The sequence below is a fragment of the Globicephala melas genome, chromosome 17 (assembly GCF_963455315.2).
Source record: "Globicephala melas chromosome 17, mGloMel1.2, whole genome shotgun sequence".
NCBI classification, from domain to species: Eukaryota; Metazoa; Chordata; class Mammalia; order Artiodactyla; family Delphinidae; genus Globicephala; species Globicephala melas.
The window spans coordinates 13,151,359-13,176,531 of record NC_083330.1 but is presented as its reverse complement, the minus strand read 5'-3'; the positions used below and the strand labels follow the sequence as shown (position 1 = coordinate 13,176,531).

The 25,173-nt window shown below is 43.0% G+C and overlaps 1 protein-coding gene across 3 annotated transcripts in view; it reads right to left on the bottom strand.

The window, feature by feature from the left end:
* The window catches only part of PREX2 (phosphatidylinositol-3,4,5-trisphosphate dependent Rac exchange factor 2), a 288,710-nt gene that overhangs the window by 244,024 nt on the left and 19,513 nt on the right, over nt 1–25,173 (bottom strand). The gene's annotated exons all lie outside the window — the stretch shown is intronic.

Here is a 25,173-nt window from a genome sequence, read left to right as displayed (position 1 = left end):
TTGATGCATTGCTTGTACTATCTTTTCAATACTTCTATCCTTGACTAGGGCTTTCCTGAAGTAAGGACAAAAAGCAGTATAATTTGTAACAGGGGCTTGCTATGTTTAAAAACTGAGAAAGATTCACGTTAAAAATTCCAGATTTTTAGATCACCTCTTAAAAAATCAGATGTTCTGGCTATAATGAGGGCCACATACCTGCCTGGCAGCAACTGGCTAGAGCTGAGTGGTGGTGCCCCTTAGTGTGCCCCAGTCCCCACCATTCCCTGTTTACCCCCTGAGCAGCTTTGCTCGTTTTTGTTCCCTGCCTCACCCTGTAAATGTTTAATTTGAACTCCTTGGTATGAAGGTTAAGCATATGAACTTAAGTCAGACTACCCAGGTTTAAATTCTACCACTTATTGGTTGTGTGAGCTTGGTCATATCATGTCCCTTCTTCTTTCTGCTCTTGCTTTCTCCTTGTAAACTTATAATAATTACAACTACTTTGCAGAGTTGTTGGGGAAATCGAATATAATTCCAATATGAAGCACGTAGCCCAGGGCACTTATTATTAAGGAAAACACACAACACACAAATAGGGATAGATCCAACTCCCACTATTGCATTGCATCGGGCGTACAGAGCTGTAACCTCCAGAAGGCTTCCAAGCTTAGGTCAAGGCAGCAGACCTACAGCCCGTCCAGCATGATCTAGGTAGGCTGCCGGGGACCTTGAGTGAGGGGTACTCACCATTGAAACTCAGTGACACCATATCAGTCACACCGTCATTCTCCTCTAAGGTCAAAGCTAGTTCGTATCCCTGGCTACACATTACAACCATCTGGGGAACATTTAAAAACAAAAGAAAAAATTGCCCAGGCCTTACCCCAAGCCAAGTAAATCAGATCTATTGCGGGTGGATCTGGATATATTGGAAAAGCTTTCCAGGTGATTCTAATGTACAGACAGGCTTTAGAACCACTGATGCACAGCATGGGCAGCACCAGCCCTATCCAGCAACTCTAAGACGCTCACAAATTCCGTGCAGAGGTTCACATTTTTACAGATGAGCAACTCAGGAAGCTTTAAAACCCAGAAATTACTGCTTCATCTGGCAGAAAGTATTCATTTTGTAAACATGTCTGCATTTTGGATATGTGAGTTACATATTTAGAAAAATATGGAGACAATTTTTTATGGAATGTGGTATTTCTTAAAGTGTGCCCCTACGTAGGTTATTTAAAATGCCTATTTAGGACATTTCCACAGCCTTAGGGGTAATAATTTTGAATCTTCAGAAGGTGATTGAATTTAGCAATACCAGATTAAGTAATTTTAAAAGGACAGATAAGCTATTTTTACTTAATACTAAAACAACTTTAAATTGCTATGGTAAAGTCATAAATTTTCTACTTAAAAATGGCAAAATCGTTAATAGATCTGCATGAAATATAGAGCAATATTATTAAGATATTGCTAATAATGTGTAAGCTCTGTGCTAATCTGGTTAAACGTTCAAATACTTATAATACTACAGGAATGTATCCAGAATGGCAAAGTAATAAAAACACTAGTCATTCAAGTAATTTTACGTTAAGAAAATAAAAAAAAAAAATTTTAGTAGTCTAATGTTTAACCAGATCTGGAAATTTTTAATTCTTAGAATATTCAATATTTAAAAGTTCTAAAAAGAGATTTAAAAACCACTCTTAAGCAAAATTTCGTAGAGAGATAACTAGTTAATTTGGAGAAAAAATATTTTAGGCCCTCTAATATTCTTTCTAGTCACTAAATTAAAATGCCACTTATATTTAAATATAAATTTCGACTCCACTTATTTTAGCATGAATCTTTTTTACGAAATATTAGCTTTCTTTTCTTTTTGATCATATCTATATCTCATTTATTAATTTTGCTCTCCTTTCTCCAAGCCACGGGTCACAAATCCAGATATCTAGGGGGCAGGCAGATCACGTGAAGTAGCAGCTAGCCGTCAGGTTCCCAGGCAGAGGTCACAACACGGTAGCCTGGAAATCTGGTCCACACCCAATTGGTTTGCTGGCTCCGTGTTTTAAAAATTTGGAAAACTCAGATTAAAATCCAGAATTCCAGCTTATTCTGGAAAAGCAGGCGTTCTGGGAACACGGGGGCCACACCCCCACTTAGCAACATTGTCTGGAGCTATGTATCTCTGCCCCTTTGAACGGGACACAGGCTCTCTCCGATCTGCCAGTTACCGCCACCTACTTGTCACGTATACAATCCCTACTAGCTTCTGGAAGCTTCTGAGATTCCCACTTTTCACAAAAGGATAAGCTAATCAAGTAAGAGACCCCCTTCCTTAGGCCCCAGACTCCACATCTAGGCTGGGGGCCTGGAAGATTAAAGGTGAATAGTGGGCAGCCACCCCGGGGACATGGAAGCCAGGAAACACGTCCTGTCTCTCTGCGGGGTTAGTCGGGAGATGGTGTGATGGAGAAAAGAGTCATGGGCTCCTCCACTATCCACGGCGGGACCTCGGTGGGGGGCTCGCTCTCTGCATGCTGGGGCTCTCAACCCCTCTCGCAGAGGACGGTGGCAAGGACGCAGTAGAGTGAGGAGTCCTTGGCGCCAGGCAGAGAATCAGGGCTCGAGGGTCGTAGGGAGAGTAGGGGAGAGAACACGGGCTTCGGGTAGAGAAAGCTGGCTTCACGTCCCAGCTGCACTCCATCAGCACTGCGAGCTTCAGCTTCTTCATCAGCATAACTGAAATAATGCCATAGGGGGCAGATAATAATGCCAGAGGGGCACTGGCCAAAGCCTGCCTTCACTCTCATCCACTTCCCACCGTCATCAATCCTACTGCTCTAAATTTAGTCCTGGCTGCACAGCAGGGGGAGGGGGGAAAAGGAGGAGAGCTGAGAGGGAGGAGGTCAGAAACAGACGCTAGGCAGTTGTGGGCTCTGCAGCATGTTGGAAATGAAAAGAATGGGAAGAGAGATGATCCAAAACTGTAGGACTAGAAGGTCGAAGTGCTCATATCTTTTCTGTGCTATCAGGACGAGGCTTCCGTTATGTAAAGAGGCAAAAAGTGAAAGGGAAGGGTGGAGGTGGTCTTTCAAACTGAAAAAGCACTTTCGAGTGGCTGCGATTCTGCCTTATGGGCATGGCAGAGACGCTGTGCACATGCATGTGAGTGCACACGTGCACACCCACAGACACACACACAATCTCCGGTCCTCCAGAATCCCTAATGACGAAGACACACCCATTCACAAGTATCTGATTTGAGGCTTGCCTTAGGAAGAGACAGTCTAGAAATGAGAATCATCAGAGTATAGGAAAGGGACAGGTTAAATGCAGGGGATCCTGGACAGCTGCTTAGAAAAGATGGAGTTGGAGCCTCCCAGACCGAGAAGGGCTTCCACAGGCAGGAAGATTTCAGGGAAAGGGCATTTCTAGCAAAGAAAACCATGTGAGGCCAGACCCAGAGGCAGAAGCTACCAGGTCTGTTTGAAGACAGACCATCACTCCAGTGCGTAAGGTGGAGGATGGGGGCAAGGCTGGACACATCTGGTAACTGAAACTCTGTACCCAATGCACAGAGCTCTCCTCATGGAGAGATAACCCCAGAATCCCTGCAGGATCACAGTGGGTTGGAGAGGAATAATAAACATTCTAAAGGCGCCCAGACAGTACACAGAAAAAGAATCAAGCTTAAAATGCCAACAGTGGCTCTGAATTGATCTATTTAGCATTGCCAGCCCAATGCATCACTAGCTTAACATTTAGGGAGAGTTGACTGACTTTACACCATCCTAGAAAGATGGAAATATTGATGATAAAAGAAAGCAGATCTAAACACATCAGAAATGAGTGATTTGGGGATTTTTTTAATCATCTTTACTTCTGGTTTCAGTGAATTCTAAACTGTGGCACAAAATAGTATCTCTAGTCCCCTGACAAGAGCTGAAAAGGGTCACAGGGATCCTTAAAGCTCTACATCTTCCTGTTATTTTCAGCCCCGGGTTGCTGGCGCCTGCGTAGTACCAAGTCCAACCTCTGCAGAATGACAGAAGTCATGCAAATGGAAATCAATGGCTTAAACCCAGTGAGATAAATGCTCCATGCAAGTGTTACAGAGAGCTCAGAGACCAATCCAGATACTACAGATAATATTCTATAACCCCTGCATGCCCAGGCACTCGAGTGCACTGGCTAAGAGCAGGGACTCCATCGCAAGACATGGTTCAACCCAGCGCTGGGTGATTCTGGGCAATTGCCTAATCTCTCCGTACATCAATGTCCCATCTGTAAGAAAGGGAGAATAAGAGTGTCTACCTCACTGGATTATTGTGAGAATTAAAAGTTTACTCACACAAGGCACTTGGTACTGTGCCTGGTACCCTAAATCATTCTCATTAGTCTAACTAGATTAGACCAAAAGAGATCTTAGAAAAATATATCAATCTTTTCCCCATTTCTCCTGTCTCTAGCCAAAGGAAGCGTTATGAAAAGGAACTTTTCTCTCAATACTTTTTTGCCAACCAAGTGGCATTAACCTTGAGCTTCCATCTCCCAAGCGACATATGGCCAGAGATCTTCCCACCACTACATGTGTCTTCCTATTCACAAGGCTTCCTGAAAGCCTCAAGGAGAGCCGAGTTCCCTGCTAGAAACCTCATGGTCCTGAGAACAGAAGTAAAGAGACATCACTCTGGGTATTTCTGTTGGGCACCACCGGTTGCTTGTGTGGACGGAGCAGCTCCACGTCCACAGCTCAACGAGTGACCCCAGGCACAGCCAAGCCTGAAGGCCCCGCCCTGACATCCCTCTCAAACCACCGCCTGCAGCTTCATCGTTCCTGCCCCTTCCAAATGTGTCTGGCCATCCAGGGAAGGGATGCCCTTCCTCCTTCCCTTGCAGTCACCTATACTCAACAGGCATCCTAGGAATTCTCTGCCTCTGATTTCAGGATTCACAGGCTATCCTGCGTAGCAGTGAGAGCTCTGGAGTTCCACAGCAAATAGTTTTCCCATCCCTGACAATAAGGAAGATTAGGTTTCATCAGCGCACAAGTAAATCATCAGAGCGCATGATTAGAGAGAAACTGCTCTAATCGTGATGTTTAGGTCCAAAGTGAAGTACCTCTCAATAATTCATCAGATTTTTAAAAAGAGAACTTGGGTAATATCCCTTGCAGATATATTAGCATCAAGGTTAAGTACAATCTAAAAACTGCATGTGTTAAAACAGACATAGCCAGAATTAACATCTATAACACTGTGTCAAAAAATCAGAAATAACAACTCAAATAGAGAAAAGTCAAATTTCCCACCAAGCTACTGCTTTACCGAAAGCATCCCCTTTATCCTCATTCCTCTAAATCGAAATCTGTTAATGAGCTTGGCAGCAAAACCTACCAAATACCGATGAGTGTTCAGGATGCTATTGTGGTTGGCTGTGAAAACAACTCATGATTAGGAAATCAACATGGGAAGCATACAGCAAATATCCAAAAGCATTTTCGCTGCCTGGCGACTGGCAAGAACTTGGGGTGTTTTTTTCTGCTTCTATGTCGTGTTGCTCTGGTCATTGGAACAACGTGGTCGCTACAAAAGGAAAAAGAAAAAGACCTTCTGCATTTAAGCAACGGCACCAATCCTGCCTGAAAGCCGCCGTGTGGGGACCTGTGTGACTGGGCGGAATGCCTGCCTGTGACTTGCCAAGGAAAGGACAAGCAGTGGGCCCCTTCCCCACTCAGTCCTTGGTTTCCTCCTCGCCCTGCACCGCAGCTAGGGACCTTCAGCATTTCCTCTTCTGGGAAGGCTGGGAATTGACTGTTTTTATGAAACGAACATGACCCAGAAAAGCACTCAGCATGATCTGTCCGTGCACTTTAAAGAATCCTCAGCTGTACTTCCCATCAAGGAGTGTCTGAGCGCCTGTTGATTAAAGCACAGCTTGAACCTGCCGACATGTGCGTCTTCCACGGGAACAGCAACAGATCCTTGGCCCCGAACCACCACGACTCCTGGCTGGCACGTCTACGCGGGAATTCAGAGAAATTCACGTCCACCAGAAGTAGTTCAACATATGGAAACTCCCAGTAACGATTTTATTTAATCGAGCATATACTAATCAAACCACACATGCAGAGCTATGTATATAAGTGTGCTTAGCAGCAAGACAGGGTGACAAAGTGCCCTGGATTTGAGTCCAAGATCTTGACATTCAATACCACCACCTTATGTCAAAAAGTGCTTTGCTGTTCAATTCAAAAAACACATTCAACATTATTTACTGAATACTATGTGCCCTGCACTGACCTAGCTTCTAAGGAATGAATGAGAAATAAATCAGTCTTTTTCCTCTTGAGTTTAAAATCTAGAAGGGAACACTCACATGTATAAAAATACTTGCATTAAAGTGTGTTGCATATAAATTTATTTTCAAGGCACAGAAGATGGAGTGATCAGATCGTTCTGAGGATGGAAAAGGTGACACGGAAAGGCTTTACTAAGAAGCTGATACCTTAAGAGGATTCTAAACAACAGATAGAAATTTTTCAAAGTGGGATGATACAGGTTCCCAGAGCAGGACTGACCACAGGGTGAGACTGATGTATGTCTACGATGTGCCAGGCACTGTGCTAGGCTCCTGACATGTATTAACTCAATCTTCACGACAATCTAGACTTGGGCACTAATATCAGCCCCATCTGACAGGTGTGCAAGTTGAAGGAGATAGAAATTAAGAACCTCTTCTACCATCACACAGCTTCTACCTAGACCGTGTGGATCCAGAGCCCATGTCTCTAATATCTACGTAGAAGGCACACAGTAATATTTAGTGGATAATCAGAGAGTGAGTAAACAAGGGAAAAAAACTATCTTGTACTTCTGCAGCATAAAGTTCAAGGGGTCTGGCAGAAGGGAGAGGGCGGGAAGAGATGCTGATGAAAGTTAGGTAGGAGAAGGATCATGGAGGGCCCTCTGGGCCAGCTTAATTGCTTGGAACTTCCCCTAGGGACATTCTAGGAGAATGAACATGGTCACCTCTCTGTATAGAAATTTCACTATTACCGAGGAGGGGACATTTTGAGTTGAGAATGGATGCAGAAACCTCAATCAGGAAGCTATTACAATAACTCAGGTATGAGACTTGTAGAGTACAAAGTAAGTGATCTTGAGGATGGAGAGAGGAGAGATATTGCAAAGCACTTGTACGAGCAAACATCACTGAGCAACATGGCTGGGCAGTGCTGGGGAGAACCTGTAGCCTGGGAGATGCAGAGGCCTTTCAGTGTTGTCTCAAAGGATCAGGAAAAAAGGGATCAAGATTAAAGTTTAATAATGTGGCTCAATTCAAATAAAGACTTGAGTATCTGCATACAAAAACTGAGGTATTCCAAGAAATACCACAAAGAACACGCTAAAGCCCAGACCAAAACCGAGTTTTAGGTGCTCCGAAGAGGATAAGTCTACAAGTAACAATTATTTGAGGCAGGAAAACAATAAACACATAAGAACATTCTAAGGGGGTTTAAAGACAGACATAATCCCATTCCATTTTGGGGATCAGAAAACAAAGTTTTATAAAGTAGGTGGCATCTTAGATTGGTTTTGAGAGGTCATGTACACAAGAAAGGACCGCACGCTGTTTTATACAAAAAAATGTAAGTCTATCCATGTGATTGTCAACTCCCACTGTTGACTCTACCAAATTCTCAAATGGAAAGCACATGCTTCTCTAACATTTTCCCTGTAAAGCATAAAGATTCTGGAAGCATCTGGGAAGATGCTTCCCTGGTGGCGCAGTGGTTAGGAATCCGCCTGCCAATGCAGGGGACATGGGTCCAAGCCCTGGTCTGGGAAGATCCCATCTGCCGTGGAGAAACTAAGCCCGTGCGCCACAACTACTGAGACTGCACTCTAGAGCCTGCGTGCCACAACTACTGAGACTGCGCGCTAGAGTCCGTGCTCCACAACAAGAGAAGCCACTGCAATGAGAAGCCCGCGCACCACAACCAAGAGTAGCCCCCGCTCGCCACAACTAGAGAAAGTCCGCGTGCAGCAACAAAGACCCAACGCAGCCAAAAATAAATAAATAAATAATAAATAAAATTTTTTTAAAAAGAATGAAGATTCTAATATTTCTCAATATTTCTTTTGTTAACTGTCATATTCCTTTCCATCCACTGCTACCTGAGGGGGAATTAAAGTGCTGCAGTACAAACAGCGTGAGCTTTGGAGCCATAATAAAAACTATAATATGATAGCAACTTTTATTAAGCATCTGTTAGGTACCAGACACATTTAATGCTCACAACATACCTATGTGGCAAGCATTATTATTATCCACCTTTTTAGATGGTGGAACTGAGGCGCAGAGACACTACGTAGCTCTCTCAACATGACACAGCTAGGAAATGTCACAGCTGGACTCCATTTACTTAACTTCTATGTCTCTCCTGATCAAAGGAGGGGTGGATAAAATAAAACCCACCATCCAAGTTTGTTGTGATGATCAAGTCAGACTGTGTATTAAGTGCCCCGCTGAGAATCAGGTACTAACAAGCACTCATTTCCTAGTGGCTGCAATGATGACTGAATACATCTCAATTTAGCAACTCATTTCCCACCAGTCATCCTCTTGAGGACATCAAGAGTGTCATCTTTTACAGTCTCAGACGTCTTCTATCAACACTGAAGGTCATTAGGTAAAACTCCCACAACGCGCAAGTAGGCACCCATTCACAACTCGAACACTCCCAGTCCGCAGTGAACTCGTTATCTTAGAGGCATTTATCCCAATGTTGTTAACCTCCCTACTCACAACGAAAATCATTAGAAAATCATCTTATCATAGAACTCAGTCTACTCCCTGGATCTTATTTAGTGGTTGCTGTCTTCCCTCTGGACAATTCTTGTTTTCAACAACTGTCTTGTCTTTTATTCAATTAGAGGGTTTACAGCCTCCGTTTCATTATCTGTTTTGCCTGCAATATCGTTCCCACACCTTTGAGGGCCCCGGCCGCCTTCCCCTGGCCATTCTCTTCTCTGTAATGATCTCTTAAAATACGGGGTCCAGAACAAACTGAAATGTCTTGATGGAGGGCAAGAGACACTTTCACCCCCCTTTATCCAGGTCTCCCTGGGAAGATGACATTTACTTCCTTAACAATCTCATAATACTGTTCCCTTCTTTTAGACATTTGCTTAAAACACCTAACATCCTTTTCCCAATAAGTGTAAAATTTTAGAAATTTGTATTTGTGCCTTTAAATTTTACTTTCTCTGTTTTCAGGCCACTGTATCCTCCTATTAAAAATCATCCTGCTGGGCTTCCCTGGTGGCGCAGTGGTTGAGAGTCCGCCTGCCGATGCAGGGGACACGGGTTCGTGCCCCGGTCCGGGAAGATCCCACATGCCGCGGAGCAGCTGGGCCCGTGAGCCATGACCACTGAGCCTGCATGTCTGGAGCCTGTGCTCCACAACGGGAGAGGCCACAACAGTGAGAGGCCCGCGTACAGAAAAAAAAAAAAAAAAAAAAAAAAATCATCCCGTTGCTGCACCTACTCCATCCAATTGCCCTCTGTGACTTCATCCAGGTCACTGAGTAGGATGAAGAAATAAGGCAGACCATGCTCAGTGTTCCCCCCAGCACTCCATGCAGGCATCCGTCCTAAGGGTGTTCCCATTTCATCTGGAGCACCTCTACTTTAAGAATGGTCAACTGATCTACTTACTGTGCTGAGAATAGTCCGGGGTTTTCTCCCCCATTTTTCATATTCTTTTTTGTTTGCTTTTTGGAACACTCAACCCTATTCTCTCTGCTGGTCAAAAGCCTACCTTCTCTTCAACTCCCGCCAATTCCACAAAGGATTACCAGGTCCCAGATTACTACCATATTTCAAGTTCAAGAGGATGGGAGACACCTGGGTGAAGACTGACCCTTCGTTCCTGGCAGTGAGATGAGAACCGTAACCTACTTCATCCGCACTCCTCCCCCGACCTCTTCACTCCAATGTGCCTTAAGCTCTAAGCAAATGGAACTTACCACTGCTTCCTGAACATGCAAAGCTTTCTCAGCTCTGCACCTATGTATTATGCTACTCCCTTTGCATAGAAGATCTTTCCCTCTACTTCTTTGTTCAAATTCTTATACTTCCTTCAAGTCTCAGTTGCAAGTTTATCTGCTCCGTAAAATTTTCTTCCCTAACCCTTACCCTAAGCCCTAGGCAGAACGAGTTGCTCTGATCCTACTTTGCTCTATTCAATGATATCTAATATCTCTGTGATATCTATTAGATGTCATGTGGTAAGTATCTGTCTACAGACCTGGTATTCCCAGTAGACTGTAATCTCCTCCAGGGAAGAGCCATGTCTGTGAAAATGGAAGGACCCAGCGTAGTATCTGCTCCGCAGAAAACACTCATATTTATTATGCTGAATAAATAAATGAATGGCAAAATGCAAGAGACATCACAGTACTAAAAAATAAAACAAAAAAACTAGCAATTAAAGGAGCAAGGATAAACCAAGATAGAAAATGCACAGCATTTGTTTGTAAACATATATATTTTAAGCTTGGTAGTTGAAAAGATTCTTTAATCTTTTTATATGTTCCGATTCTTCAGAGTTAATGACCACATTAAAAAAAAAAAAACCCACAGGCTATAAAACCATCTGACATTAATTTGAATCTCCATGTCACTCATTTTTTGTCCTAGGGGGAAGAAAAAGAAAAGAAAGTCTGGCATACTGGAGTCAAACTTTTCCATATGGTATTGGCATTTAAGTAAATGTGCTGGGATTGAAAAGAATCAGACCTGGCTTATTTGCAATGGTTTTATCACTGCAACTTTTAAAGTAAATATTACAAATGTTATAACAAAGAAGCAAAGAACAAGGAAATTCAAGCTGATTAGATATGAAGAAAAAAATTATAATTTTATTACCCATAATTTATATTACAGTAAACGATATGATACATCTCTAAACACATAACTCATAAAAATGGAGAATATGTACTCTAAAGACTATTTTCAAGTTACATCCACCAATATAATTTATTAGTTCTAACCTAACAAATAATTCACTGAAGCTTAAAACCCTTAGGTATAGTAATACACAGAAACTTGAACTGTTTACTAGTGCCCTTTCTTTTATAGTATAAGAACCAAACTAATTTTTTCTCATGCTATTTGCAAAGAAACAAACAATAGCTCTGGGCAGATGAAAAATTTTCCAATAAGCTGTTATTAATTCAACAGAAATGTCTAATTAAAAGGATATTTCCTATCTTTTGTACTTAAAGACTGGCATGTAAACTCTATGATTAATTCAGAACTTTCTAGAGAAGCCAAGCATATGTGCTTTAGAACTTCCAAATGACTAATCAACATATATTTCCTGAATAACCACTCTAAACTTGAACACTGCTTGCTAGGCACTGCGATGAGAAAGAAAAAATAAATCCTAGTCACTATACTCTAAAATGACACACAGGCGACTTATAGAGATAAAACTAACAAGTACAAAACGGTCATAAAACAATCCAAAACAACCCAACAGAAAGGCAGACATACGTTTACCAAAGACATTTATAAGAATGTTAATAGCAGGACTGTCCATAATAGTCAAGAACAGGAAACCACCCGAATGTCCATCAAGAATAGAATGGATAGGGCCTCCCTGGTGGCACAGTGGTTGAGAATCTGCCTGCCAATGCAGGGGACACGGGTTCGAGCCCTGGTCCGGGAAGACCCCACATGCCGCGGAGCAACTGGGCCCGTGCACCACAACTACTGAGCCTGCGCGTCTGGGGCCTGTGCTCCGCAACAAGAGAGGCCGCGACAGCGAGAGGCCCGCGCGCCACGATGAAGAGTGGCCCCTGCTCGCCGCAACTAGAGAAAGCCCTCGCACAGAAACGAAGACCCAACACAGCCAAAAATAATTAATTAATTTTAAAAAAAAGAATAGAATGGATAAATTGTGATATGTTCATAGAACGGGATGTTAAAGAGCAGTGAGAATGTCTGAACTACAACTATGCTCAATAATGCGGATACTCAGCACAAACATTAAGTGAGAGATACAAGACACAAAAGAGCATATACTGGATAAATCCACCGACATAAAAGTCAAAGCCAGACAAAACTAATCTAGGGACCTGGATGTCAGAGCAGTTGTTACCCTTGGAGAAGGCTGTTACTGGAAGGGGACGGGAGAATGACTTCCAAGGTGCTGGCAATGTTTTGTTTCCTGATCCAGGTGCTAGTTACACAGGTGTGTTCAGTGTGTAAAGTGTATTGATTATGCACATGCTTCTGTATGTTATGTTTCCATTATCTGTCACTGCATAACTAACTATGCCAAAACTTGGTGGCTTGAAACAACCATTTTTTAAAAATTTTATTGAAGTATAGTTGATTTACAATGTCGTGTTAATTTCTGCTCTACAGCAAAGTGACTTAGTTATACATAGTTATATTCTTTTTCACACTCTTTTCCATGCTGGCTTATCACAAGACACTGAATACAGTTCCCTGTGAAACAACCATTTTTGCTCATGATTTTGTGGGGCAGGAATCTGAGGAGAGCTCAGCCTGACATTTCTCTTTGCTGCATGTGGCAACAGCTGTGTGGCTGGCAGATCCGCTTCTGAGACAGCTCCATCCCTTCATCCCTCACGTGGCACCGTGCTGTACCCTGGCTTCTCTCTCCCCTTCCCCCCTCCTCCCCAACTCTCTCCATGGTATTGCATACTTCAGGCCTCCCTGCACGGCTCAGCCTTCTCAAAACATGGTCATCCCAGAACAGCCACACTTCCTACATGATGGCTAGTTTCAAGGGGAAGCACCCCAAAAGCAAATCTTCCACGAGACCCAGGCAGCCGCTGCAAAGCTTCTTAAGACCTACAGCCTTGGGAGTCACTGGTCACCAGCAGTGTACGAGGCCAGCCCACAGTAAAAGGAAGGGGGCTATTCGTGGTGTGACTATGGGAGGTTTGGTTCATTGGGAGCAAATGCATTATCGTTTAATCAAAAGTTTAAAATATATACAAGAAAGATTTCATGCATTTGTTTAATTGAAAACCAGGTACTGACTGAATTCCTGATAAATACTAAGTATACTAGATGAGTAAGATATGGTTGAAAAGATAGAATTACATGCCAAATATAATACTTAGGCACTGCTTCCCTGCCACACTATCTATTGATAATAATATCCATCAACTCTGTTCAGTCCCACCGCTCTCATTTTCTCCTACATTCAGTTTATTCAGAGACTACTATGCACATGGAAATGTAAGAGATAAAAAAGATAAATACTAACACTGATTTGCTTCACTTGAAATGCATGTATTTGTTCCCTCATTTCATTCTCCAGGTTCACTACAGGACTGGCATTGCATTAGGAATTGATTATAGGGAATAAAAATGCCAAAAAGGCAGAGTTCCTGCTTACAGACCCTTGGAGAAAAAACATAATGAGTAAGACATAGAGTCAGAAAAGTACAGACTATGGGCAAGCAACATCAACCAGAACCACTGGTTCATTTCTTCACAGGAGTTCAAAAGACTGGGAGGTCCTGACCAGTAAAGGCCAGGAGTTTGTACAGGTTTTCAGTAGGTCATGGTGAGTCAATACGTTTTTTTGAGAAAGAAGGGAGTAAAATAAAAGCCATATATTCATTAGAAAAATCTAATTGCTTTCAGTGCAAGAAGGAATAAGAAAGACTTAAGGCAGAAACCAGTTCAGGGGGAGGTGCAGAGGCCCAGACCAAGAAGTGGTGGGAGAAATACACTTCCCAGATGCAATCAGGAGCTAGTTCTGAGACACACCAGTCAGGATGCAAGAGAGATTGCAGGTGAACGCAAAAACTGTCCGCCCTTGTATCTGTTTTTACAACTAATTTAATATCCAATTGTTTATCTCCTTACATGAAGAAGAGAGTAAAACTGAAAGAGACTTAAGCAATAAATGGATTTAAAACACAACTCTTTTTAATGGCATCATTACAGAATCTCTAAGTTAGGAGAACTGACTGTCATAACCCTTCACAGCAGTAAAAGTAGCTTCTTCTTTGTACTAGTTTTGTACAATCAGTCCGAAACAAATGCTCAGAATTTGCATGATTAATAGTAGGAACATTTTCACACCCTCATACTTGGCCAACCGTACAATTTTAATCTACCAAAAAAAACAATTTTAAAAAGTTAACTCCCTTCCATTTATTATTTTGTTATTCTTTATATGGGAAAATTAACTCCAAAACTCATAAAAGAATATTTCTACGTAAGACTTTAGCTAACTCATCTCATGCCATGTTATAAAATAATATCTATTAAAATATAAGTGTTACATATTTATATATAGAAAGATAATATGTATCTATTAAAGTATATTTTTAGGACATGACATGAAGAATGCTTATAAACTTGTACTTTTAAAATCAAATTTATTAGAATGCTTTAAAAATTCCACAGATTTTTTTTTTTTACTTGTTTCAATCTAGCAACCATTCTGTTTCTTCTTAACCAAGATACCAGAAAAGTTATACTTCATCAGTTTAAGTCCTGAGTAGTATCACAAAAGCAACACTGAGAGAGGAGCTTTCAAACATGAGTTTCTATAGTTTATTTTTAGAAAGCTGTTTGTCAGAGCACATCAAAGCAGTTCTTTGGAATAATTCACCTTTTCTCCAATTTTCTATCTGTTCTAAGTGCAGAAAGGTAAACGTTAAGTACAATTTTATAATTCAGAGAACATTTTCTTGATTACTTATAACATATACTACAATCAGCCAACAAGACATGTAACACCGGGCTTCCCTGGTGGCGCAGTGGTTGAGAGTCCGCCTGCCCATGCAGAGGACACGGGTTCTTGCCCCAGTCCGGGAAGATCCCACATGCCGCGGAGCAGCTGGGCCCGTGGGCCATGGCCGCTGAGCCTGTGCGTCCGGAGCCTGTGCTCCGCAACGGGAGAGGCCACAACGGTGAGAGGCCCGCGTACCGCAAAAAAAAAAAAAAAAGACATGTAACACCTACTCTGTAACAGACATATGCTAGGAGCTATGGAAACTATATTTAAAAAAGTGTTAAGTTTTACAATAAGTGAAAGCAACTTGAAAGTTAGAATAAGTGAAAAAGCACTGCACTTGGTGTTAATACTTAGGTTCTACTTCTATTTCGCATTTAACTCTATGTGTTCCAAGACTCTTACTGGTATTACTGTTCCCAACTGTACAATGTCTGACTTGCTTTATTATCAGGCACAAATATGAGAATGTCATAAACTGTGATGTCCACACAAATAACTCTTTTTTAAAAAAAACATATAAATGGCAATGCAAGACAGATAATATTGAAGTGTTGGAAATCTGTGTTATGAACCATAAAATATATGTTTCGGAAGGTAAGAGTGGTATGGGACAGATTAGGAAGGATGTCATTACAGAAATGATAAGTGAACTGGGTCTTGAAAGGCAAGTGGAATATGAATATTCAAAAAGAGAAAGATTATTCCAGTAGAAAGAACAGCCTAAGCAGAGACAAAAAGGTAGGTCAGCAAGATGTCTAACTGTATCACCTGAGAAACAAACTAACCTACAGGAGGGATTCTTTACGGGGAGCTACAATAAGTAAGTTTGGACAGATATGGTAAGGACCTTTTTATAAAGGCTCCAGAATGCCAAGTTGGGAAATCAAGAGGTGTGAGCACCAAGGAGGTGAGGTCTATAACAAAAGAAAGAAAAAGATGAAAAGACTATTTTGGGAAGATTAATTTGGGATGGCTATCACTCTGCTGTTATCTCATTGTTATATCTCCCCTGAAGAAAGGGAGATTAATTCATAGACTAAGCAGCGGAGTCCTGGGGACATTCAGAAATGTCTAAAGACATTTATAAGGGGGAATCAATCAGGCATTCAGACTGGTTAGACGGGATGAAAGATAAAGAGCCACAGATGACAAGAAGGCTTCCAGTCCAGGGAATGACGATTACAGAAAGGAGCTGGGGTGAAAGAAAGGGAAAATGATGAGTCCAGTTTTGTACATGCTGAGTTGGAGGTGGACGTAAGGCTTCCAGTGCGATGTCCTGTATGTAGAAGACATGACTTTGGGACTCAGGGTCATAACTGGAGCAGTATTTTTGAATTTGAATTTATTTATATGAAGGTAATTATAGAGGCCACGAGGAGTTGATAAGCATAGTGAAAAAAATAATAATAAAGTTGTGTAAAGATGGGAATGAGAAGCTAAGAATGAGAGTCAGAAGCAATGGGGTAAGTAGAGAATTTTATCATGAACCCAAGGGATGCCCCACAAGAGGGAATTTCAAAGAAGTTAACACTGATGAGCAATGTCAAATGCCACAGGGAATCAAAGGGAGGTCAAAATTGGGACAGAGTTAAGACATATGGTTAAAAGGTGATCACAGGAAAACTTCAGGAGTCTTTCTTCTGAAGAGAGGGGTCAGGAAGCCAGGCTGGGAAAGGGTTCAAAGAGGGCAAGGAAGCAGTAGATGCTACAGCAAATACGGCAATAGGGTCACGGAATCCGAAAGCCTTGGGAGGGAATTTCTACAGCTGCCACAACCGGCAGGGAGGCTCAGACGGGCTTTCACTCCTCTTTTTCAACACAAAAGCCCTGCTTAACCTGATGGCATAAAATAATCCCATAGAGAGAAAGAAAGTAGAGTGACACTTTTTTCCCCCTTCTTCACGTATGCTAGCAGTGGCCTGAATTCTTTGGAGCTCGCCAATGGACATTATTGCAGGAATTACTGCAACTGGAAATCAAACTACTATGATTACAGACAAAATCAAAGGCATCTGAGCCTTTCACAACAGTGAGCCTGAATTATACCTTTAGACATAAGGATTGAGATGGAAACAAACCAAAACCGTTAAGGACATCCCTTGCATCAAACCAGTGGCTTCACATAAATCAGTTTCTTGCCTTTCAAATCTCCCTTGGCCTACATATGCTTATGTTCACAAACTGGCCACATGGAAAATAACCCTCCACATTCCATCACAATACAGAACTTTAGAAAATACACCAGTCCCCTGTGGAATCCTCTAAAGATTTTTAAATATTCGCTTCTACAACATCCTTACTTCCCAAAGTAGCATAATTCCTTTCCCACATCGAGAATACTTGCCACCAATTGCTGCTGTCTTAATGCTTTGCTCAGACACATGGAAAATACCTAGTTGACTGCTTGCATCCAAGTTAAATCGAACCTTTAACAATATCATTTCTACTACCACTATTCCTCATTACTATAGAAAATTGTTATTGGAAAACCACTGGATGAGATCTCCTTATAAATGCAGTCTCTAGCTAATTCCATTTCTCTTTAACTTCTTCAATGTTTAGTGACTTCTTAGTTTTATAATTTTGTCAGCGTATCCCTTTTCATAATTCATTTTATTATCGGTATAACCAATATTACCTACTTTGTTAAACTGTTAATATTTACAGATCTGACTGAAGTTTGTATACCTTCAATACCTTTCCAATATATGGCAAATGTTTCAAGAATTTTTCTCTACAAAGGGTGTTTTATTTATTTATTTTATTTATTTTTGGCTGTGTTGGGTCTTCGTTACTGAGCACCGGCCTTCTCTAGTTGCAGCGAGCAGGGGCTACTCTTCATTGAGGTGCGCGGGCTTCTCATTGCGGTGGATTCTCTTGTTGTAAAGCATGGACTCCAGGTGCGCGGGCTTCAGTAGTTGTGGAACACAGGCTCAGTAGTTGTGGCACACGGGCCAGTTGCTCCGCAGCATGTGGGATCTTCCCAGAGCAGGGCTCGAACCCGTGTCCCCTGCATTGGCAGGCGGATTCTTAACCACTGCGCCACCAGGGAAGTCCCAAGAAAGGGTTTTTTAAAAAATACTTCTATACCTTAACATGATATTGAGTATGACCCACGTCAATTCATTCAACAAACATTTATGAACACCTACTAAGCGCTAGGCGTTGTTATGAGGGTTGAGCGGAGTAATAAATGGTCATGACTCCCCTCCCTTCCCTTCCCTACCGAGCTCACTCTTCTAGTGAGAGAAGCAGCAGACACAAACCAACAAAATAATTAAGGCAGTAGCATGTCAGCAAGTGCTATAGAGAAATTAAAACAGGGAAGGTGGATGGGGAGTGTTGGGCTAAAAAGGGAAGGGTTGCAACTTGGAATATGGTGGTCAGGGAAGGCCTCGCTGAGAGGTGACATCTGAGCAAAGACCTAAAGGAAGTGAAGGAGCTGGTATCTGAGATGAGAACGTGCTGAGCAAAGGCAACAACAGTTCAGAGGCCTGAGGCAGGAGCACACCTGGCGTGTCTGAGGATCAGTCAGAGGCAACTGTGATTAGAAGAAGGTGAGGGAAAGAACAGTAGGAAATGAGATTAGAGAGGTAAAGGGGGAGAGAGCAGATCACAGGGTCTCCCGGGCCACTGGAAGGACTTTGGTTTTTCCTTTGAAGGATATGAGGAGTGTTTAGATTTAAAGCAGAGAAGTAAAATGACTTGACATGTTCTAAAATGACTTGACATGTTCTTAAAGAACTCCAACTACTGCACAAATCCCTGATTGTAGGGATGCAGGGAAGCCAAAGAGGAAGCTGCTGGATCAGGTGTGGTGGACAGAGGCGGCAAAAAGTGGTTAAAGGCTGGATGTTTTTTCAAGACAGAGCTAAAAGGACTTGATGTGGGCTGTGAGAAAAAGATTAAGCTGTGGTTTACTGATATGAGTAAGATCTCAGGAGGATGAGGCTTGGTGGGGAGAGAGTGGGATGTAGGGGCGTGAGGGGAGGTAGGAGATCATGAGTTTGGTTGTGGCCATGGTACGTGTGAGACGCCTATTAGACATCCAGGAAGAGAGGCAGAAATTCAAGGCTGAAGTTCAGGTGATTGTCAAGGGAATTAATGTAGGTAGAAAAGAGAAAAGGTCAGAGCAATGAATCCTGGAGTCCAGGAAAGATATCCTGTAGCTCCAATAGCTACATATCATGGCAAATTAGAGCAAGCAGCAAAGGACAGCAAGAGGGTGGAGCACAGAGTCAGGACGACAGTCAGGAGAACGTAGCAGCCTGGAAGGAAGTGTCTCAATGAGGGGAAGTAGGTGAAGTAAAATGAGGACTGAGAAACTGACCACTGGATTTAGCACCACGGTTATCACTCGTGACTCGGAGAGAGGCATTTTGGGTGGAGTGGCAGAATAAAAGCCAGTAAGGTTACTAGTTCAAAAGAAAATGGGAGGAGAGTAATGTGAATTGACTTGTGTCTTCAGCCTAACTCTTCTTTCTGTTCTCGGGGTATGGTCATTGGACTCTGTTTTCTTCTGCACAATCTTGTCCTCTGTCACTTACCTTCACTTAACATAGAACGAGCCATCCATTTGGATTATCTCTATAATAACTAATCATGACAATAATAATACTAGTCTTTGTGATCTCCTTTATCACGAAGCACTCAAAGTTCACCTCCACTGTTGCTCCCCTGTGCGGAGACAGCACAGGGGAGATAAAATAGCACAGGCTTGGGAGCTAGAGCAGATGTGTGCTTTCTGGAAAGCTAGCGACGCTCTTTGAGCCTCCTTTTATTTCCTATAAAACTGGGAGGTTGGGCTTCCCTGGTGGCACAGTGGTTGAAAGCCCGCCTGCCAGTGCAGGGAACGTCGGTTCGAGCCCTGGTCCGGGAAGATCCCACGTGCCATGGAGCAGCTGGGCCCATGCGCCACAGCTGCTGACCCTGCGCGCTGGAGCCTGCAAGCCGCAACTACTGAGCCCCCGTGCTACCACTACAGAAGCCCACGTGCCTACAGCCCATGCTCCACAACAAGAGAAGCCACTGCAATGAGAAGCCCACGCACCACAACGAAGAGTAGCCCCCACTCGCCGCAACTAGAGAAAGCTCGCGCACAGCAACGAAGACCCAGTGCAGCCATACATACATACATAAAACTGGGAGGTTAATCCCTACATCACAGGACCCTTATGCAGGTTAATGATAATGGATATAAATGCCCATCATATGGGAGTTGCTTGGTACATACCAGTTACTTTCTCCTTTTCCTAGTAAGTAGTAGAAGGACCAGAGGTCAGGTCTCATTGTACGAACTAATCAATTTAACTCTCCCACCACATAGTCCTTTTTCTTTATAAAGTATTCCTTTTTTCAAAGTTTTATGTATCTGGAGAAATAGAGTAAAGCAATGATGAAATAAAAATTCATATTTTAAGGCAAGATAAGAAAAATTTAATCAAAATTTTTTCTTTGCCTGTTCGGGCTTCCTCCCTCCCCTCTGGTGTTCATCGCGCATCTACTTTACGCCTTGACCAGACCTCCCTAAAGGCGGAAATACCCGAACCATAAAGATCCGTTTTTCTCCTTCTGGCATCAGCCACGTAACTCCTTAGAAGATGACATTCGTTTCTCAATCCTGTAAGGGGTCACGGTGAGCCACCACTCACCCTGTACGTGCAGACATCCTTGGGAAATCTTATGTACAATGCCAATATATCATGTCCCTTAAAGACAGTGATTGGTGCAGAACAGACTGGGTCAGACGACCTGGTGAGACAGTGGAAGCTCTTAGCTTGAAAACTTACTCATGAGTTTATTAATGTTACTAACTGTATGACTTATATTCTGCCGATTTTACAAGATTATTGTTTCTTGCATTACCAAATGTGTGACTGAGTTTCAGATAAAATTAATGATGATTAGGCAACTTGAAACAACTGACCAAATATATCGTCCTATAAGATCAATGACTGTGGTACTGTAACTCTAGATTTGGGAAGAAGCAACAAGAGGGAACCATTTCCAGGACCATAAAAGACTAGTATGACAGGTGGTCTAGAGGCTTCTGGCTACTACTGACATGTCCAAGTCCAGTAACAGCACACTGAGGGGCCCATCGACAAAATCCTCGCCTGGCCTGGGAATGAGCATTCCTAGCACCATGGGACAAACTGGTCAAGAAATGCCTCCCAAACCTTGGTCAAAATTAAGACAGAGAGGGAAGGGATTGTGAAATAAAGCATGTTGGGCTTCCCTGGTGGCTCAGTGGTTGAGAATCTGCCTGCTAATGCAGGGGACACGGGTTCGAGCCCTGGTCTGGGAAGATCCCACATGCCATGGAGCAACTAGGCCCGTGAGCCACAACTACTGAGCCTGCGCGTCTGGAGCCTGTGCTCCGCAACAAGAGAGGCCACGACAGTGAGAGGCCCGCGCACCGTGATGAAGAGTGGCCCCCGCTTGCCGCAACTAGAGAAAGCCCTCACACAGAGACGAAGACCCAACACAGCCAAAAATAAATAAATTAATTAATTAAAAGAAGGCTCAACATTAAAAAAATAAAGCATGTTGCCCACCACCCAGCTCTACGAGAATGACATCATCAGCCCCTGCAGTTGCTGACCTACAGCACACACGCTGGAAAGAATTCAGGGCGAAGAACTGGATGAGGCACCTGTGCTGTGGACAAACTGGCAGAACAGGCCGTCAGATACTTGGATGTTTTCAGAAGAAATGTTTTATGCACCTGGCTTCGGGCAACTTCCCATACTTAGAAAAGCACTAAAATCATCAACTGAGATGGCTGTTCCTCGTGAGTAGGAGCAACTTTCTACCAAGGTGTGTGCCTGACCGCACGTACCCCCTTCGCCGAAATCACATATATACTGACCTCTCCCCTTACCTCTTTGGAAGTTCTCAGAACTCTCTGAGGCTCTGTCTCCTGGGTTATAATCCTCAGTTTGGCTCAAATAAAATTTTCCATTTCTTTCTTAGATTGACTGTTGATTAATTTTTTGTCAATAGCATCCATGCTGAAGGGGAAAATCAGAAAATCCCTCAACTGCAGAGAAAGCCTGTTCTGGCCCATGACTGGTCACTCTTCCCATTCCTGATCATTTTGACCAATTCAATAATGTCTTTCTTTCTAGTGATGCTTTTTAAACTACTCCACAGATGCCCTCCAATTCTCAAATCATTCTGTTTTCCTCTTTGTCATCTCAGAGCTCTGTCACTTTCCAGGGAAGCAAGCCAACAACTTACTCCATACTGATCACCTTTTTAGGGGCATTGGAAAAACATTACTTATCTCCATCTTGATTGATAACGTATGCTAATGCCATTTATTCATTTCCCTGTATTTCTCAACCTTACCTGCACATTAGAATCAGGTAGGGAGCTTTTTCCAAATACTAATTACTGACTCTCCACTCTCTCTCCCCCCTACTCCAAGATTCTAATTAAATTGGTTGGGAGGAAGGCCGTCGTCCTATTCTCCAGTGGTTTAGTCTTTCCAGTATTTGACAGGCGTAATGGGTTGGACTCTCCCAGTCCCACCTGTCCCCAGTAGAGCCATTCCTGCAATCCATTGCTAAAAGCCAATCCGCCAGATGACTCTGATCAAGGCTCAATTCTGTGACTTCCTTGCTCAAAAGCCTCCCCTAGCTCTTCACCGTCTACTAAATTAGTTCTAATCTACTACTTCTTGCACACAAGGCCATCCACCGTCTGACCCCAGGCCACCTCAATCACTCACTACTCCCCTACATCAGTCCTTCAGTGGGACCATTTTAATCACTGCTCTACAAAAGCAAAGTCATGGAATGAGGAGGCCTTTCCAACGATTCCCATCAGAAGTGTCATCTACCCCCAAAGCACAGGCCTTTATGCTCTGTTACTAGAGTGATCGATGAAAGAGAATCTGTTTGCATTAGGTAAATTAGTATAAGAACGTAACCGCTAAGTAACTGCAGATAGGGCCAGCTGTGTGAGCATGTGGTGGAGGAAAAGGGCCCTGCACCCCTGCTCTGTCCTAACTCCCAAGGCTCTAGCTGGCTGTGAGCCTCACGGACGGCACAAACCGCTCACCATCTCGGAAGAGAAGACTAATTTCCTCTTGATTTATTTCATATCCCGTACTCTAAAGACAAAAGACGATTACTTCTTGATCAAGAGAACAGGAGTTTGTAGCTACTAGTGTGAGCACTGTTAGCTCCAGGTATTTTTGGTGTATGTTCCCAAACTGTCAGCCCAACCGAATCTCCGGAGGGGACTGGTGGGGCTGAGAACTGCAAAGCAAAATGCCAGCCTGCATTGGTAAATGAGTTCCATCAGACACAGAAGCCTGAAAACAGATTAGGGGTATTGTTATTTTTACTGGGATAGATAATCCCACATCACTGAAAGGCTGATGATCATGGCAGTATTTCTTCCTATGAATAGGAATTGCTTTTGTTTGAGGTTTGGGGTTTTTTCATTCATTTTTGGTTTTGATGGGGGGTGGCTGTTTGAAGACCAAACTCTGTCTGAGTCTTACACTGTTTTACATGAAATTTGGAGACTGGGATTTCAAGAAACAGATCTTAACCTCACTCTCAACAACTGCTACTCAGACATAACACCATCAAGTCGGTCAACAAAGCCACTTCGCTCTGCATCTCCCAAAATGGAGTGACTCATTTCTCTCATTATTTTTCCAAGCTTCCCGAATCTCTAAACAAATAACACAACAGTATAAACAATCAAGGAGAAGAAGAATTTAATGTGATGGGAATTAGAAAAAATTGAACTACAGAAACTTGAATTACAGGGCATTAAGACGGAGTCAGGCTCAGATGATGGGCAAAAGGTCCTCCAACTCTGTTCGTTCTGTCTGGAGTCACCCATTCCACCTGTGTCCACCTGGGACCATAAGCGAACTGAAAGACAACCCTTCTATTGTTTACACAACGGCAGCAAACCGAACTTGCTGACCGAAATACACAGCAACTTTCACACAAGTCGTCAGGAAAGTTTTCAAGCTATTCCTAAGGGCACAGTCTCTAGATTAGACGAGACTTGATTTATTAAGAAAGGTCCTGGTGGCTGGTAAGTATTCTTCTAAATTACACAAAAATCGTAAAACATTAATAAAACTTCCTCGGTGGAAAATGAACCAAGGGAGCAACTATAAACCAACTGGCTCAAATGATTATTCTCATCACCTAAGGAAATAGGTTTAATAAAAGTAGTTACAATCTGCTTCTCCTCGGGTTACAAATATTGGTCCTCATCTTGATTATTATAGGATCGCCTGTCCCTCGGAAGTCATCATAAGCCTAAAGTCCGTACTGGAAGCTACTCTGTGATTCAGTGCCAGAGGATCCTGCAAGGCAAGGGGTAGGGGATGACCAGACAGCGTGGGAAGGGGTCAAGCAACAGGAACTACATTTCTCAAGTGTAAGAGGTGGCTGAGATCCCCCGAGGCTGCTTCCTTGGCTCTGTGTCACAGAGTGCAGAGACCTCAGCTGTGTTAACCCTTGACCCCAGTTCCTTTCATGACCCTCTGGTTTGTCCAGATGTTATCTTAGACCAAATTCTACATCCAGCCTGGCTTCCCAGTGACCACCCCCACGGCAGGCATTCGTTCGCTTTGCTCTTGAGCAATGAGCTCCATCAGCGCTCACGGCCTCCTCCTGGGACTCTGGGACTCAGGGCCCGGACAAGGACTGAGACACCGAGCAGAGGGAGGGGCAGAAAAATCCCAAAGCCCCCAAGGCAGAGCTACTGACGGGACTGAACATTGTTACAGCGTGGTGTTCTATATCTGATTCCCTCCCAGGCACTGTATCTCGCATTACATCATTAGACAAGCCTACTTGCCTTTAAGCCCGCTGCGTACACTCTGTACTAACTCTTGTGGTTGGTCTGCTACAATGGCTGTTACCGTTAAGGCGGACTGAGTCCCAGTTTTGTCAGCATCACCCCACACTCACAAAACCAGTGCCACTGATAAAGGAGAGATAAGAACCCCAAGTTTTTCCTTACTTTGAAAGGAAGAACTCGGGGTTTTCCTTACTAGGCAGACAATTCACAAATGTCACAAAGAAGTGAACGGAAAAGGTTTACACTTTCTGTGGTCATTGTGTTTGCACTTCCTCTTAACTTGTATGATGTATTAGCCATAGAATGGTCTCCAAAGAGAAACGGAAAAGGAAGGCACACAACCTTATCAAAAAAATCCAGCCAGCTCAATCCCTTCCCTCCAGTTACACTTCTGTGAAGTCGAGGATAATTATTCACCAGTTTCTATTCTGAAGTTGGTCACGACGATAGTAATAAATCTATTTCCCTTCCTTCAAGCTACGGATTTCAGGGAACTAAAGCATGAAGCCCCACAAAAGGCTGATTCAAAACTATCATTT